Source organism: Tachypleus tridentatus, chromosome 11, assembly GCF_004210375.1.
Source record: "Tachypleus tridentatus isolate NWPU-2018 chromosome 11, ASM421037v1, whole genome shotgun sequence".
Lineage (NCBI taxonomy): Eukaryota > Metazoa > Arthropoda > Merostomata > Xiphosura > Limulidae > Tachypleus > Tachypleus tridentatus.
Window position 1 is genome coordinate 2,066,609 of NC_134835.1, and position 8,677 is coordinate 2,075,285.

General features: G+C 32.6%; 1 long non-coding RNA gene across 1 annotated transcript; it reads right to left on the reverse strand.

Moving 5' to 3' along the window:
• Window positions 1-2,836: 2,836 nt before the first annotated feature.
• LOC143231609 (uncharacterized) lies at window positions 2,837-5,534 on the reverse strand. Its single transcript, XR_013017053.1, has 3 exons — window positions 5,381-5,534; window positions 3,652-3,958; window positions 2,837-3,055 (listed from the first exon to the last, which is right to left on the reverse strand). It is a non-coding gene; the product is annotated as an uncharacterized LOC143231609 (long non-coding RNA).
• Window positions 5,535-8,677: the final 3,143 nt, after the last annotated feature.

Consider the following 8,677-nt stretch of genomic DNA (forward strand, 5'->3'; position numbering starts at 1 on the left):
ATTAGTTTACGTTGTACATGTAGAAAAATTAGATATTTATCACTACTTATATATATTTAGTTAATTATAATATGATGTATACTTTTACAGGAAAATAGCAGTAGAACGCCTTTAGATCTTGCGATTGAAGTAGACCAACCAAAAGTCGTAGTAGTATCTATTCTATGTTTAATATTAGAAAAAAACAACAACATTCACATATTAAACAATACTATTGGGTTGAGGAATAATTCGTGAGCGTTTTTTTCAAGTTAAAAAAATATATTCATAAATGAAACGCTTTCGCAAAATATTTCATGTCATTTGGTAGATAATTTTTTGCTCTAATAGATGGTGTGTTTGATTTTCATATGTCTTTAATTTTTGCTTTCATTTTTAGCTTATTAAATGGAATGTCAAGTGGACAAAATCGAGCATTTTCGACACCAACTGCTTTTCGCATTTAATTTCTTGCAATTTCGTTTAAAAAAATGCATGCTATATACCTAGGTATTACATGAAATAAAGTATCATAATAAATGTTTTGGGTGTAATGTGTTCATGCCTTGAAGTATTGTATAGTCTTGCATGTAATGCTTGAATGAAATTATTTAAAAGCGCTCACGAATTATTCCTCAACCTAATATATTTATCAAAGAATAAAGTTAAGACTATATAGAAGTAAGAACGTTTGGTTTACGTTTAACAACAAATAGGATGAGACTGTAGAAGTGAGAATGCTTGGTTTAGGTTTATCAAAGTATAACTTAACATGTTTTAGAAGCTAAAATGTTTGGGTTAGGTTTATCAAAAAATAAAGCTAAGACTTTTTAGGAGTAAAACTGGATGGTTTTGTTTTGTTGTAGAAATAAGCTAAAACAAAATAAAAAAAGATACTGTGGAATATTACAAGAGAATGAAAACAATGCTTCTCGATAAAACAAGCTTTTCTATTGGTAATTTCAAACTGGTTTTAACTTGCTGCAATAAGTATTTAATACGAATTTATTTCTTTTCGCTTTCAGTACAGAAATGATTAAAAACATAAGATTTACAAAATCTGAGTTCCCCTGAGTTTTCTTGCATAGTTATAGCTTTTGTTGGATCATGTTATTGATAGAGATGATGCACTCTCTGTAACAAATAACAAACACTGAATTGCTCGCCACCTGGTGGAAACTCTCAGTTCTGCGAGTCTTTGAGAAATTCTTATCCCACTGTGGTGAAATACGAATCTATTTCAGATTCCAGAAAAATACTAAATTATAGTGAAATGTAAGGTACAATATCTGTAAAAACTTTGTAAAATTGACCAACCAGCGATTATTTTAACTTTCACTTATACTTAGCCGAAATGCAATTGTCCTAATTTTATTCTTAATAATAATCCAGACTTTTACTGCAAATTATAAATATTGGAAGTTTCATTGTGACCAAACTACATGTCTGAATATAGAATTTTATTCGTCTGACTTCCTTTGTAGCCTCCTTTGTTCAGTCTAGTGTATAGTTTCAGGTTGGAATTTCCAGGGAAGTAAAGCATGGAAAAAGGAAAATATAAATAGTGACTGTGTTGGAAAACTTCCTTCTATACTGGTAAAATAAAAATGATAAATTAATATTTCGTTTATTTGTTGTTATGTAAAAAGCTACGCAATAAGCGAGTTGTCTGTCCTTCGCCGACCGCGTGTATCGAAACCTGGTTTATAATCTTATGATTCTTCACCTGGAGGTAATATTTCGTAAGTCTGTTAGTGTAATCACAATTTATTTTTTCAAGTTATTAGACTAATTGTGTGTTGTTTTTCAAATGCAATTAAGAGTCGTGATTTAAAAAAATGGTAACAGTTGACAGATAATTGTAACAATGGAGAACTTATCTAACGTTAACATTTGACAGATAATTGTAACAATGGAGAACTTGTCTGATGTTAACACACTAACGACCTTATTATTAACGCTAGCAAGCATTGAGATATAACTATTTTTACTTTATCAATTTTAGGATAGTTTTACAATCCCAATCAGCTTGAGGTGTATATATTTGTTTAATCGTGAAACACCTTAGCTAGAAACTTCTAAAAGTGTTTTAAAAGGTTTAATATATAGTGAAGTAATTATTGTAAACAAATTTATAATTTTGAGTACTTTACGGAATGTGCCCTGTATAGAATTAGATGGATTATACGCTAATGTTCCTGGCAGATATGCAATTTTAATTTAAAAAAAAAATCTTTATATCCAAGTTTAAAACGCTCAAGACTTTACAGTCGGGCCTGGCATGGCCAGGTGGTTAATGCACTCGACTCGTATTATGAGGGTCACAGGTTCGAATCCCTGTCGCACCAAACATGTTCGTCCTTTCAGCCGTGGGGCGTTATAATGTGACGTTCAATCCTATTATTCGTTGGTAAAAGAGTAGCCTAAGAGTTAGCGGTGGGTGGTGATGATTAGCTGCCTTCCCTCTAGTCTTACACTACTAAATTGGGGACGGCTAGCACAGATAGCGAAATTCAAAGCAAACCAAATTTTACAAAATTTAATAATTATATTCTATTAACATCTTTTTCTGTTTAAAAATATTTTTTGTTATGGAATTCAATATTTTTAATATATTAACCTGCTCTTCCGTTGAGGAATGTTCCTTAGCCAATTAAACAATTGTAACACTAACCTGTACTACTGTTTAAGAACATTCCTTACTAAATGTAATAATTGAAGAGTGTTAACCTCTAACCGTATGGGAGTATTCCTTACGAAACATTTGATATATTCATTTCTAATGCATGGTAAAATGAGTGAACAGTGTAACTTTGTGACATGAAACGTCAAGAAAGAAAAGAAAGTAACGACGAAACGCCACAAAAAATATGTTTATTTTTTTTAACCAGGAGGAACCAAATGTTGATAATACATAACTATTATATATATATATATATAACTGGATGACAGTGTAACTTTTTTAACTTGATCGGTAACATTTGTAAGAGAATGAAGTCGAACCTCTCGTTGAGAGATGTTGCCACTTGAGTTCCGGTGTAATAGTTCTGACGTTCACAGCGGATTACTTCAAGTTCTGTTAAGTAGAAACAGAAGTTTTGTTAACTGGGAAAAAGAGTTTTAACACATTAAAATTGTTTGTTTGTTTGTGAATTTCGCACAAAGCTACTCGAGGGCTATCTGCGCTAGCCGTCCCTAATTTAGCAGTGTAAGACTAGAGGGAAGGCAGCTAGTCATCACCACCCACTGTCAACTCTTGGGCTACTCTTTTACCAACGAATAGTGGGATTGACCGTCACATTAAAACGCCCGCACGGCTGAAAGGGCGAGCATGTTTGGCGCGACGGGGTTCGAACCCGAAACCCTCAGATTACGAGTCGCACGCCTTAACGCCATGCCGGACCTCTTACAATGGACACACACATTCATCGAAAATCAAACCCGTTAAAAATACACATTTATTTCTTTTCAACATTATTTTCTCAATATACAGCTGGGAAGTAATATTGCTGTGTTTTTTTTATAAAGTTAAGTGTCATTACAAAACAGAAATTTAACGTTTAGATGCTTTGTAATTTATTATAGTGTTACTTATTATAAACTAGTAATTTGTTGTTTATGTTTCTTACAACAGTTACCAATTCAAAAACAAGAACATCTTCTGATACTGACTTTAATACATGCCTTGTAGGGTCTACCAGTAAGAATGACCATAGCCATATACCCCATGACGACGTCCATATCCATAGCCACCATAGCGACGACCATGCCCATAACCACCGTAGCCATATCTTCCATGATAAGGATAGCCACCATAGGTACGGAAAGGTCGGCCTAGAAAACCATATCTTCGCCCATAATGATAACTGCGGATAGGATATCCATACGTATGTCCATATCTGTAACTCAGATGTACTGGGTATCCTCGAAATCCCGAGTAAGCAATTGCCAAAAAGGTACATAGAGCCAGAAGCAGGAGCTGTAGAAAAGAAATGAAACACATGTGGTCAACTTTTGAACTTGAACAGGAGCTGTAGAAAAGAAATGAAACACATGTGATCAACTTTTGAGCTTGAACAGGAGCTGTAGAAAAGAAATGAAACACATGTGGTCAACTTTTGAGCTTGAACCGGAGCTGTAGAAAAGAAATGAAACACATGTGGTCAACTTTTGAGCTTGAACAGGAGCTGTAGAAAAGAAATGAAACACATGTGGTCAACGTTTGAGCTTGAACAGGAGCTGTAGAAAAGAAATGAAACACATGTGGTCAACTTTTGAACTTGAAACGTAATCATTTTCTAGACTCAGATAAAATGTTAAAAAAAACTGTTGAATAGATACGTTGGAATTTGAGACTGTTAGCTTATTAAAAAAATAATTTATGCCAATTTATAAGTTACACTGATCTTAGGATATTAGTTGTTTTTCATGTCTGTGGATAAAATTAATTGTTTTCCGAATTGCCTCCCAGTGGCATGTCTGTGGAATTATACTGCTAGCAAACCGGATTTTGATATGAATAGAGTCATTTGTGTAGCTTTGTGTTTAATAACAAAGAACAATAAAACAAAAAAATATTGACTTTCAAATCTTCTTAAAAGTGAGTAATGAGTGATGTATTTCGTTACGGATTTTTTTGTAGAAACATAAAACAAAAGTAAATCGTGAACTTTCAAATGATATTCATTATTATTAATTATTATTAAAGTGTATCAGCTTTACATTATCAAGTTATTTAACATGCATTTAAAACTTACCATAATAATTACCTAAACTATCGCAGCTTACAGCTGTAACGAAATACATTGTAGTAAAATGACAACACTGCTTTGTCCGAATATAAAACGAATGCAACCTTATTAACTTCAGGAAATTACTATCTTGATGGTCATTCTAAACAATATGTGTCCTCGGATGGGACAGTGGTAAATTTACGGACTTACAACTCTAAAATTCGGAGTTAGATTCCCCGCAATGGGCACAGAGAGTCCAGTGTAGCTATATTCTACAAGCAACAAACAAACAAAGTAATATTTGTTTTGGTAATAAAAAAGGCGGTTTCATTCTAATATCAATTAGAAATAATATCCTGGTGGCGATTCGAGCAATACTTGTTTACGTAAGAAAAGGCTGTTCCAAGAAAATTAGAAGGAAGCAAAATATAATTAATTAATGTTTATCCTAAACGGTTCGTAGATTGTGTTAAAATATCGAGCTCGCTACAAACAAACAACACAAAAGATTGTGACAACTCATGTCTTGTTGCAAATGAAACTGACTTCAGTGATGACGTACCTCGCTCTTGTCTAGTGGGTTTTAAAAGACTATGTAGGAAAATAGGATCTCTACTTCTTATAGTATACAAACACATGTGGATCAACAGTAATTAAATTAAACTTACCGTAGTTTTCATGTTGTGGCTGTCTTGAAGCTGTAACTGTAGGATTATCCCAAGAACGATCACAACCACCGTCTTTATACCTGTAGATAGGGCAAGTTGGGGTGTAGTGACACAATTTCCAGGAATGTTTTATATTCCCTCCCTGTTCTTCTAACGCCCTTGAGCAACTCTTATATCAGTTCAGTTAAACATGTGAAAGTTTTTGTTTACATGAATATCTAACTGATCTCTCAAGGTTTTCCCAGATAACAATAGCAATGACGTTTTGTCGATACAAAAATATATTTCTGAATATTTATATAATTACGACTCATTAAAACGTTGCTTTCGATACGAGGAGATTCCGGTACCTAGCACGTGAAGGAATACGAAACAAAAAACCCTGAAACGTCTTTGTTCTGACGTTACTCATACTAGTCCAATAAGACGTTTTCTGCGAGCTACCAGAACGAGTGACCATCTTTTTCACAACCACGAAAATACACCTACTTTTTGTATACGGTCTTCTTACACGTCTATCATTCTTCATTAACATGTATTGAGGACAAAAAAAAAACAACTAGCCATTAGAAATGGGTAGAAATTATAAAAACATATAAAAGAGTAATTGTTTTATTGACTGCAATTTGTTTGGACTGGGTTTTCTTGGTTGAGTAACAGAAAGAAAGACAAATTAATAAGAAAGAAATGAAATAAATACCTCTATTAATGCAATACATTTCATATTTTAGATATGACACGTAATACGATATTTTATAGGATTCCAGTTAGCAAACTTTCTTTAAAATAATAAAGATTCGAACTAGAAGTATATAAAACAGTGATTTTCTTCTTCGCAGATATGCACATTTACTTAGGTCATCAAATACTATCATTCTTTTTAGAATAAAAAGAAATTCTTTGTCATATACTTCCGATCCATTTACACCTCTACTAAAGGCAATGAATAATTAACATTAATTATCATGAATTATTCATATAAGGCCAACTTAATATCTTAATGATATTTTTACTTTTAAATCCAGGAACTTCTTAAACCACGAATTCAATAACAAAAACATTTTGCCCCTAGATTATTGAATTTTTATATATATACAATAATATGAATTACAAATTCTCCCTGGCTTTAGTGAATAACGTTTTATATAACTTGGATTATTAGATGTTATATTCATGTTATTCTGTTTGGAAGAACAGTTGGCAAATACAATCTATATTTGATCAATTGCTAGAGATCAGATATATACTTAAGTCATAGTGTTGTTTGTTTTAATACCTAGAAAGCTACTGGGGCAGTGACTCATTAATTTAGTATGTAGTTTAATTCACGCGCAGAAATTTTACTTCAGAATCAGATTTAAAACATGAGAGTAGGTGTCAATTCCAGCAGTCCTTTAATTTGCGAAAATAACTGGAACTACGGTCCACGGATTCATGACAGTAGCGCACTCTATGTAAAGACCTTAAATCCACTTTAATGACAATAACTGGGAGAAGTAAGCTGGTGGTCTTTCTGGCAACAGTAGTTTGTGAAAGAAACGTTTGTTACACTTCAGTGATAATGAACGGGAATTGCATCGTGATGGTCATTTTACCAACGTTAATATTTTTATTTCATATAAAATAACTTATTCAGGTCAAACGCGAACAGTAACATATCAGTGATTATTTTGGTAGTCTTAACTGATGTTAATTAGGTTTTAAAGCTTCTTTGCCGTTAAACGTGATGTCATAATGGTCATTATATTTAATAACACTTCAATATAGTTCCAGCGACAACTGTCAGACATAGTGTCCAGGCAGTTTTTTATTATAAATTTTCAAAACTTGAAAGATAATATTTAGAAATGTGAACCTTTCATCCAGACATCTGCCTCTCAGTAGATGGAATACTGAAATAGAAATACTGTAGAGAATCGTTATGTTGGTTACAAATGATCGGATCTTATTTTTATAATGGGCTACTGCAGAAAATCATTTGTTTCTAAGAGTTTCTACTGAAAAACTGATTTAACTAAATATGTCAGAAGTAAAGTAATTAGAAAGGAACATGCAACTTGATTAAAGCAATTCTGCCTATAAAACTGATTAGAAATATTTAATGGAATAAAAACAACTACAAGTAAACTGAATTCTAAATACTTCTTAACAACAAGCACATTCTATAAATATTACATGTTCCCTCACTTACAAACTCTTATTTTGTAAAATGTAATAAAGGCACTAATAATGTGATTTGTGGAAAGGTTTAAAATTGACATATATTTAATTCAATAATAAATAAGAGAATTATCTGGGATTATATGCAACACTAAAAGCTATGCATTTTGAGATAAAATGCATCGTTTTGAATCTCTATAATAAAAGAGACAAATCATTTAATTTCAGCAAATTTTATAAGAAATGTTGTAACTTATTTCACAAATATATCAATAGATCAAACTCATTTCATCCCAGTATGATGTGGTTATGGAAAAACACAAATCTTCAAACGTGGCTAATTCTAATGTAGAAATGTAAGACGGCAAAGATAACTGTGTAGCTACAATAATTGGATATAGCAATCAGGTATAAAGTACCCTTAAAATGGATTCAAGCTAAGATTTTTTAATAGAAATCAATACACGGCTTAGAAGACTTTCGCTTGAATTTTATATAGTTGTATTGACGCCAGAGGGTGTAACGTATTATTAATCTGCAAAACTGTCAATAAATTTTACAATCCTGTTTTTTTTTATAACAGATCTCTTTAATTTTTACATAGTGTTCACTAAACACTAAGCACTTCATCCAGGCAATTAAGCTAACATTATGGTGTAGTGAGAACAAACAATAAAGCTCTAGGTCAACATGTTGCCTGTTAGTGTAGTCTGGTGTAATAGTGAAAACAAACAATAAAGCTCCAGGCTAGCGTGTTGCCTGTTCATGTAATTTGGTGTAGTGAAAAGAAACAACGAAGCTGCATGTTAGCATGTTGTCTGTTGATGTAATCTTGTATAGTGAAAAGAAACAACGAAGCTTCAGGTTAGCATGTTGCCTGTTGATGTAATCTTGTATAGTGAAAAGAAACAACGAAGCTCCAGGTTAGCATGCTGCCTGTTGCGTTGATGTAATCTGGCATAGTGAAGAAAAATAATGAAGCTGCAGGTTAACATGTTGCCTGTTGAAGTAACCTCTTGATAAGGATATATAACCGAAACGCCATGTTGTTGTCTGTTCGTAAATATATGTAACCGAAATGTTAAAACCACACACAAAAAATGGAAGTAATAAATTCGTAATGTTTTTGAACAGTCA